Below are 10503 nucleotides of genomic sequence, written 5' to 3' on the forward strand. Positions count from 1 at the left end.
TCTATAAATGATGACAAGGAAACTGGCCCAGGATACGATTGAATCTCTAGCCTTTTTAATTTGAGCAAATGATCGGCCATTCTTTAAGCATAAAATAACTTCTAAAGTTATTTTATGTGTAAAGATAGTTTCTCACTGGATACAACTTTTGCCCCAAGAGGAGATGAAAAAAATGATTGGAGTGTATGGGGCTCAGGTGAGAGATGCTCCATAGGCCTACATCCCAGTTGGCCATGCCCAGGAGAGCTTAACATGGAGCCATCCTTCTGACCTCCAGAAGAATCCTAGCTTTTTAATTGTAGGAGCATTCTTTCAGGCTACATTGTTTTCTCTGCGTTAGAAACAAGGGAATGAACTGAAGAGAGTCTCTGGCAATAGGATGTTTCCATGATCTCCTTTTAAGCTTTTTCTGTGAGGGGGCTAACTCCCTAATCACAAAGGACATATATCCAAAATCCTGTCATTTCTCAAAAACAATTGCTTGATTGACTTGCAATTTCAGTAAAAAGGTTTTGTTTCATGAATTGGTTGTTTTCTAAATTAGGTTTGTAAATTCATTGACTATCTTCTTTAAGAACAATAAGTTTTAGGAAATGAATGGAGAGAGTATTGCCCTGCATTTGGGTAGAATTCATCTTCAATTAGCATAACAGGTGGGCCCATTTTTCTCCACAAGACTCACAGTAGCATTCAAACATTACATCCAATTGGGAAGTGCTCTGCTACTTTCTTTATTCTGTCCCAGTAAATTTGTTTCCCAATTAGATAATGACAATGATCTAAACAAGAAAATAATGGATTGTGATGATTTAAAGGGAAAAGTAGGGGATTTGGAGTCAAGAGCTTCAGTCCTTAATTTGCTATTTTTTTGCCTTTAATGTCCTGAACAAATAGGCATTCTCAATCCCTGGTCTCATCATCCACAAAGAGGAATAGCAGTGCCTTATAAGGAGTTTCTTAGAAGGCCAAACTGATGAAGTTCTAGAATATAGGTGAGGTTCGGTAGGATGAGGTCGGGAGCCGATGACTAAGAAGGAATTCTTGAGACATCTTTGATGCAAAATGGTGGTTTATTAAAGCACGGGGACAGGACCCATGGGCAGGAAGAGATGCTTCCCCGGGGGATGGGAGGAGTGGTCAACTATATACTTGTAAATTGGGGAGGGGATTAGGGATGGTGTAAGTCTCTAAGGAATTTTGGAAGCAAGGTTTCTAGGACCTTGAGGGGCTAGCTACTGTCTGGGGAAAAGGTTATTCATTACCAGTAATAAAACCTTTTTTGTGAGACCCTTTAGATGTATATCAGTTGGCCATATGCTTGGGAATGATTGTCGACACTATCTTAGAGATTTAGAGATAAAGTTTCCAAAGGAATTGTTAAAGTAGACTTATAAGATCCTGGTTGGGGGTAGGAGGTCGGTCAGGCTAGGATTGTCCTTTGCCCTTAGCAAAGCCTTAAGGTGGGGGTAGTTGAGTCCCTAGAGGGGAGTCACTCTGCCTGTTTTAAGGGCTTGTCAGTAGGTAAGGAAATTTAATAATTTTTCTTCTGCCTCTGTTTCCCACATCAAAACCACACAATAGATGGGAATGTTCATTGATAACTATAAAGTTCTCTGTAATGTATTTGTTTCCCCCACTGAGAGACAAGTTACAAAAGAGTCTTACTGTGAGTTTGAGGGTCAGACAAACTTATATTCAAACTCTGGCTTTAAGACTTACTTGTAAGCCATGTGTTCTGGGTAGTGTGGAAGGCAGAATTGTTTAATGGCCTCCAAATCTTCAGCCTAGCCCCCAGCACTGGAGCTGTGATGAGGGATCATGCCCATGGCCAAAGGGATTTGGGGGATGTTGTTAAGCTTACTGATCAGTTGACTTGAGTTAGTGAAAAACGAAGATTTTCCTGTTGAACTTAATCTGATCATGGGAACCGGTTAAATTTAAGCAGGGAGTTTCTTCTAGCTGGTCGCAGAAGGGGACATGAGAGAAACTGGAAGCATGAGAATAAATTGGACATGTGGCTGCTATCTTGGAAGAGGATGGGGACAACATAAAAAGGATTTCAGAGTGGTCTCAAGAAGCTAAGAATAACCCCTGGCCAAGAGTCCACAAGGGAATAGGGACCCCCAAGCTATATGAACAAGGAACTAGACTCTGCCAACAGCTGAGATGAACCTGGAAATGGCTTCTTCCCCAGAGCCAGCCCTTCAACACCCTGCCTCGGGCCTGGGAAATCCTAAGACCAGAGCCTAATGTCAGAGCCAGACTTCTGACCTACAGAACTAAGATAATAAGGGGGATCGTCTTCATCTATTAAGTCCATGTAACTTGTTAACAGTAGAAAATTAACACAGACAAGTTTAGGAGAAATTGTGGTAAGGAGTCTGTCCAGGGCCTGGGACATTGCAGGGGGGAAAAGGAACTTGTAAATGTTAAGCTTATCTCCTTTAAAGCCCTACTTCTCAGACTTGAATGTGTACACAAATCAGCGAGTAACAGGCAAACTTTTGAGCTGGTAAAGCAGAGGCCTGGAGTTCTGCATTTCTAGCAAACTCCAGGCGACGCTGCTGCTGCTGCGAGTTGGGGACCCACATGGAGAGCTTCAGAGCCCCATTCCACCAATGGACCTCAGCCCTGACTACACGTTGGAATCTTTTGGGGGACTTCTAAAATGGTCAGAAGCTTGATCTTACTTCTAATTGCATTGGTGTCAGGCAGAGCAGAGGCATCAGTTCTTCTAGAAAATCTCCTCTGCAGCCAGGGCTGGTAAGTGTGGTCTCAGACCTTCACTACTATCGTCCCTGGACCAGCAGCCTAAGCTTCATCTGGAAGTACCTCAGATATGCAAGTCCGCAGGTCCCCTCCAGATTCTGAATCAGAATCTCTGGGAGTAGTGTGCAAAAATCTGTGCTTTCACTAGCTTCACAGATGATGCTAGTGCTTGCTTAAGTGTGAGAAGCATTGCGTGAGATCAATACTCTCATTCCCTCCGTGTAGAAATGAAATCTGAGAGACTGAATGATTACCTAAGACAGAGGTTGACACAACATAGCCTACAGGCCAGATGTGGCCACTACTTGTTTCCAGTTTTATTAGAACCTAGCCTCACCCAGCCGTGGGAGCATTGCCATTGTGTTGACTCAATGGCAGAGTCCCAGAGGGCCAACTATGCTCAGGTGTCCTGCAAAGAACAAAAGATTTACTATCTGGTCCATTACAGAAAAAAATTGCTTCCCCCTACTGGAAGAATGACTTCTAGTGAAAGAAAAGGCAGCATTCCAGCTGTTTAGCAGCAGTGGCCCATGCTGACTTCAAGAGCACAGAACACATAACTGAATGGTGACCAGGAACTGCTCTGTCCCTGTGTTGGCAGGGCTCTGAGACCTGATCCTGGTCATGGGTCTGCCAATGACAACAGGTGGCTGGCCTCAGTAGCATGGGCAGCACCCTGAGGGGCACAGGGTCCAGGCCAGGTCTTTGTAGATCTCTAGCCTGCCCCTGGCTGAGAGAGACCCTGGGGCCCGGGAGCCCTTCCTAGAGGGCCCCAGCTTCCCACAGTTGGCTGATGTAAGGGTACTGTTTTCTTTTATTAAGGCTTCAGTGAAGTTAACAAAACCCAGCTTACTCTGGCATTCTTATAGTTGTCCTTGCACTCATAGAGTTGTCCGATCTAGTCACCAGCAACCCCCAGGAATCTCCTGTAGTCAAACAAACTGGGGTGTTGTTTTTGCCCCCACTGCTAAGTCAGGAACAACTAGAGAAAGCCAGGTGTTTTTTTTTCCCTAAACAATCACACAGGGGGCCCTGCTTCTACCTAGCTTACCTACAGCTCCCCCAAGCTCTAATCAGGCACCCTGAAGCTTTCTTTTTATTCTCTATAAAGCTTTCCACTCCCTTGACTCCCATAGTCTGCCCAATGCCAGTGACGGTGGTGGCCCCCCCTGCCATAGGAAGTTCCGAATAAATAGCCCACGCTTCCCACAGCCCCTGCAGCCAGAGGAACAGGAGCACATCACTGAGTCGTCACTTGGCCTTTGCAGTAACCTGTGACCAGGCTGTGTCTATCATTGATGGAGGGCCACAGCCTCCCACAGGGCCTCTCTCTGCGAAACATCCTAAGGGAGGTAACAAAAAAGATGTTTTACGGAACTTATGGATTTTGCTTTATTCAGGCATGACCTGATAGAGTTGTCTGGCTCACCTTTGATCCCAGGAGCCAAGGAGAAATGGTAGGAAGTTGTATATGAAAGAAGAATGCATTTCTGCTTTCAATAATTAGAAAATGGCTTGGAGATAGGAAAGACTGTCGTGTGTGAGCAGGTGCGTGGGTGTGTGTAAGAAATTGGGAGGGACAGAGAGAGCTGATAATTTGAATCATCATTAAAGTTGACACAGGAAATGCAGAGAAGGTGAAAAAGAAAGTATGGAATAAGAGGGAAAACCTCTGTGATTTTATTTTTGAAAATAAGATACACATCTCTTATGGGCTGAATGGTGTCCTCCACAATCCGTATGTTGAAGTCCTAACCCCCAGGACATCAGAATGTGACTGTATTCAGAGACAGGGTCTTTAAAGAAGTCATTACGGTCAAATAAGGTCACAACAATGGGCCCTAATCCCAACAAGGAGAGATTAGGACACAGACACGCATGGAGGAAAGATCACGTGAAGACACAGGGAGAAGAAGGCCAACCGCAAGCCAAGGCAGGACACTTCAGAGGAAGCTAACTCTGCCCACAGCCGGACCTCAGACTGCCAGCCTCCAGAACTGTGAGAAAATGACTTTCTGTTGTTTAAGCCCCACCTTGGGGTTCCCTGTTCGGACAGCCCTTGCAAACTGACACAACACGTCATCTTAGGGTTTCTCAAATGCAGAGATGACCTTGTTTGAGAGGACGTTTCTTTTCTAGTTTGGGTACAGAAAAGATTGGTTTCCCTGTTGAAGGGTTGGCTGAATGGAGTCTCCAGAAAAATCTAATATTGAAAGCTTTCAATTAAGACTTCCCTCCTAGTCCATGACTCCAACCTCAGGTCTGCCATCTTCTCAGGAAGGCAGACTCTCTCCGCTGTAAAACAGGGCAGGCTGAGAGGGTCCTGGCCTCCCAGGAACCTCCTTGGGTGTGGTGGAGACCTCCCTCTCTTCATCTTAACCAGCACTTATTTCCACGGACTTCTATGATCTGAAAACCTAACTTTTTGCAAGAGAATTGATTAGAAAGGCAATGTGGAAAATACAACAACCAATTACTGCAAGGACTAACCCCCCCCCATTTCCCCTTTTGACTTATCTCATTAAATCAGGCAGTTTATACACAGAATCTCCCAGTTTTTAAAATTAATTATAAGTGCCTGGAGGTACTGAAGCCCCGAACATTTACAAGACTGCACAGCCAGATGAAAACAGAAGGACTCTGCCTTCCCAATCAGGCAACTTAATTTCCCAATTATCTTCCTCAGGTACATTGTGAATCTAAATATAACATATTATAATCTTTGCCATTTTTCTGCAGGGCAGATGCATCAGTGCCTTGATCTCTTGTTTTCTTTCTTTCGCTCAAGAAAACAGGGTGAGTACGGGTGATCTAGATGCTTGTCAAATAAAACATTGCTAAATTAAAAGGGAGACCTGCATGACATTACCCAGCCAGCAGCATTAAGGTGAAATGGGAGGGCTTGAGCTCTCCATGCCCTGGACACTGGGAAGGAATTAATTAATGCTTCTGAATTTAGACCCTTCAGGCAGCATCTCTGAGTTGAGTGGCTATGGCTGATTTACAGGAAGCCCAGCTTGTTATTTCAAGGTGACACCAACTGACTAACAATGAGCCCCCAATAAGCATAATATTTATGGCAGCTGATGAGAGCCCACAAAGCAAGCCAGAAGCAGTCCACTTCCCTGAGACAGACCCCCACACTTTTGGAGGTAGGAGTAGGATCCCTCAACATCTGAGTCTGGCTAAATTCTAAATCTGCACTCTGGAGAAGATCACCCTTCTCAACTCAAACTCTGACCTCCAACAGCTTTCTGGAAATTTCCAACTGCAAATCCTAAGGACACATTTCCTGTAACAGAATCCAGAGCCTGGATTTTCGGTTGTCCTATGTTCCAATAGCTCTTGATTACCATAATCAAGGAAACTATTTAGGGTCTGCTAAAGCCCTCCACTTGGTACTCTAGCTCCTACACTCCTCCTGGTCACCCTCTCATGTCCCCTACCCACCTTTTCATCTTTCCTGATGCTGCGTTTTGGTTTTGGATCTGTTTTTCCCAATGTGATCTGAATTTACATTCTAGTGTTTTGCCTTGTGTTATGGGCTGCATTCTGTCTCCCCCAGATTTATATGTTGAAGTCCTAACCCCCAGGACCTCAGAATGTGACCTTATTTTAGAGAGAATTAAGATTCAATGAGGTCATTGAAGTGGACCCTAATCCAACATGACATGTCCTTATAGAAAGAAAAGATTAGGACACAAACACACACAGAGGGAAGACCATGTGAAGACATAGGGAGAAGACAGCCATGTAAAAGTCAAAGAAAGAGACTCAGAATGAAGCCAACCCTGCCAATGCCTTGATTTGGGGCTTGTAGTCTCCAGAACTGTGAAAAAATAAAATCCTGCTATTTAAGCTACTCAGTCTGTGGGGCTGTGTTATGGCAGCTCAAGCAGACTAACATACCTTGACACCCTTCTAAGACATAAATTTCTATTTCTTCTTCTTTTCTTCTCCTACACCAGCCATGGACACCCTCTCCACTATACCCTTATCCCTTGGGACCAAGGGTGATATCCAAAATACTTAAAAAGCGTTAGAACATGAGCACAGATTCCAATTATAGCATCAGGGCCACCACTATTAATAAATGGAAAGTAAATCAAGGGACCCTGGAGGACATGACAGTGGCTGGGGGGCTTCAATGGCATTGAATGGAATGTGGATGTTTAATGGGAACTCTTTACCATGAAAATATTTTAGTGTTTCCATAACCTCTACCGCCATCTCACTCAAACCAGCTGGACATTAGCCTCCCTGGTCCTTGCAACTGAGCAGCTAAAGGTACTCCAAACTCTATCTTCCACTTTAACAAGCTAGAAATCTCTACATCATCTTTGATTCTTCCCTCTCTTTTGTATTATTGGTAACTACTTCTTATTGATCCTATTTCTGAATGTTCCCATTCAATGTTCCCACTGAACTTCACTGTATCTCACACTGGTAGGCAATGTCCTCATCCTGCTCCGGGAAGCATGGCCTTTGTCCTTCAATATCAAGCAGCGGGACAACAGACTTCCTCATAACTGCATGGGAATGATGGTTTCTAAACCTCTGGAAGCTTTGAAGCTTATACAAGCTTTTAGGTTCATACAACAAACTTCCTAATTCTCACAGCCAAAAGGAAGCAATGTAGGTATTGTGGGCATCCTACCAAACCTTATCAAGATGTAGAAGACTTTTCTAAGTGGAGATAGTTGGACCTTCCAGGACACAATAGTGACACTTTATTCCATTTGGAAGTCTTCCTCTTCTAATCTGATGTTGTCTGAGTGGGCCCTTTCCCTGGCCAAAGAGATCCTGTGGTCACAGTAGTCCCTCTGGACTCTGGGAAGCATTTTGTTCTTTTTATTTGAAGATAGAACACAACTGAAAAATCTGGGGAGAGAATGCATAATGTCCTAGAGGAAACAATAAGATATCTAAAAGGATGTAGCCAGCACTCATTTCTGTTGCAAGATGGTCCTCAGTAGTTGCTCCTCCTGGTGTTTGGTGTGTTATTCCGACTTCCACAACATTTAGGTTTCCTTGGGCAAACTGACCTCCTCAGCCTCCTTTGCCCTAAGCCAATCCCAGTCACCCCATGATGCTGTAGCAGTTGATTCCCTGCTGGAACATGGCCACCTCCCTTGGAGACATCACCTCCTTTTACATCCTCCAGAGCAATTTTCCAGCCCTCACTTAGGATGCCCATTGCACTAATGAACAAATGCCTTACCAAGATGATATGTCACTGCTCTATGCCACTTGTCATCTGTTAGATTACTTTGCTTTTTAGCTATAATTTCTCCTTTTAGGCACCAGGATCCAGGATTTTCATCAGTTTCTTACCACCCATCCTAAGATGAAAGGAACATCAAATTCCCGCCTGCTAATGGCCAGTGGGACAGCAAGATGCAGCCCACACAGAGGCTCTGGGAAGTTGAGCTCAAGGGCAGTCCCTCTACCCTAATTTCACATGGGAGATCACTGAGGCCTCATCAGAGCTTGAGAGGTTATTTGCAAAAGCGTGACAAAGGTCAGCAGCTTTTTGTTATTGTTTCACTAATTCTCTCCTCCTGCCCCACCCCCACCCCACCGCTACTACCCCGACCACCTTGAGAAGCAAGAATTTGAATATTCCAAGATATCCATCAATAAGCCAGCTTCCTGTCATGTAGTTGCTGCCAGATGGGCAATATGAAATCCATTTGGGAAATAGCATTGGGTTTCAACTGCAGCTGGACCCTATAATGTTAGAGATGGGGTGGAGGGGGGTCAACTGATCTGGAGCCATAGTTTTGGTCTCAATAATGAAGAACATTAAAAAAAAAAAAAAGACACAATACAACATAAATATCCCTTTCCCTTGAAAGCAAAACAGAGAAACTTACAGAAGTTCTGTTTTAACTCTCTGAGTCAAATCTTCCCCGGGAGAGATATCTCTGTTATCATTCAACCACAAGATGGCAGCTTCTTGGATTTGTATCAGGATATACCTCCCCACTGGCAGTAGATTTGGTCTCTTTCCAGTGAAACTCAAAAGCAGAGTTTGTGTCTTTGCAAAGTACTTTCATGTCTTCAAAGGTTTCATTCAGGGAGAAAGCAGTAGAAAGCCCCGATTTCCTAATTTTTTTTTTGCTCTTCAATTCTCAGGAATAGAGGTTCTTTACCCTGCAAACATTGTCTAAAGGCTCTGTCAGCATAACCACATTTTGAATGTGGGGAACAAAGTCGTTTTGGTATTTTTATTCCTGAGTGATAATATTCTTACTCAAGAGCTTTTGTCCCTTCCTTCTCCTAGGAGAGAGAGAGAGACAGCTGCAGTTTTATTAGGCATGGACCTCAAAAAATAGATTTGTATAAATATTCCAAGAGGCTAAGGGATGCTCACTCCAGGCATAGTATTTCAGAGACAACTAAAATAATTATTTGTGAAATGTTAGCAAAAGAATTCAGGGCTTCACATGAGACCACTATAAAGAGAAGAAACAGTTGAAAAAGCAATTGCAAAATTTAATACCATGGTAAACATCTGTCAGATCAGATTCTACATGAAAATAGAACTCTAGCCACCCCTATAGCTGTATGTCCTGCTGAAAAGTAGGACAAATTTAAATTAAGCAAAAAGAAAGCAAAGGCACATTTGGGAAATACACAGGCACTTGTTTGTTTCATTTTTTTTTTAATGAATTGGAAAGTCAACTGGGGAAAGAGTCACAGGTACAAAGAGAAGTGGGATCAAGGTAAGAATTTTAAGAAGGTAAAAGGAAATTCGAACACAAAGTAGGAGTTTAAAAGAACAAAATACTTGAATATTTCATTATCTGGATAAAACTACAGGCCGTGGGTTATAGAGAAGACCTGCAGAACAGAGTTAATTTTTTATTTGCTTTTAGTTGGAGATCTGTTTGTGGTAGGCAGTAGAGTTTACAGTGGATGGGTGTATGAGCCAAGTCCAAGACCAATGTCATCCCCTATTTTACACTCCATGTTGATGTCTGCTCCAGCAAAGACAGCAGAAAAAACTGAATTAAATTCAGTACATGCCATTCAACAGAGACACGTCTCCTCAAATTTCTCGAGAAACAAGACCCTCCCTCCTATTTAATTCTGTCAACTTCTTTACAAGCTTATTCTTCGGTCTTTCTGTTAATTAATTGGTCTTTCTGTTAATTAATTGGTGAATCATTGTAAGATCAGTTAATTAATGCCTGAATTCCGTCCAGTGGGCAGGTTTCCTGAGGTCACTGAAAAAAATCACTGGTTGGGAAAAGCTAACGGTTTTTTAATCATGTATAGCTCAGCTTAAAAGTGGGACTAAAACTTAACCCCCTCACCTTGGGGCTTCCAGAGCACTCCATCACAGAGCACCACACAACCACATACCAACACCCCTGTCCTAAAGGACACCTCCTATAAACAGTCAATAAATAGTTTTCATTTTAAATTCTATGTCAGCTTCCTCTAGTCCCTTGATAAATCAAAGCCATGAAGATAGCCATCTTTAATACTTCTGAAACATGCATTTACATTTATTATCCTTAATAAAAAGTTACAAGTGATCAAATGTTTTGTTCTCCGATCTGATCCACTAGGCTGTAACTAGTTTTTAAATGCTCAGAGACAAACTGTACCCCACAAGTCACACTGTAGTGAGCAAATGAAATGCATGACCATAGTTTAACATAATATTCATATGCAAAAGGATGGATACATCTCATAGAAGCATAATTTAATAGACTGTTCAAA

The sequence above is a fragment of the Mustela erminea genome, chromosome 15 (assembly GCF_009829155.1).
Source record: "Mustela erminea isolate mMusErm1 chromosome 15, mMusErm1.Pri, whole genome shotgun sequence".
In the NCBI taxonomy this organism is placed as follows: domain Eukaryota; kingdom Metazoa; phylum Chordata; class Mammalia; order Carnivora; family Mustelidae; genus Mustela; species Mustela erminea.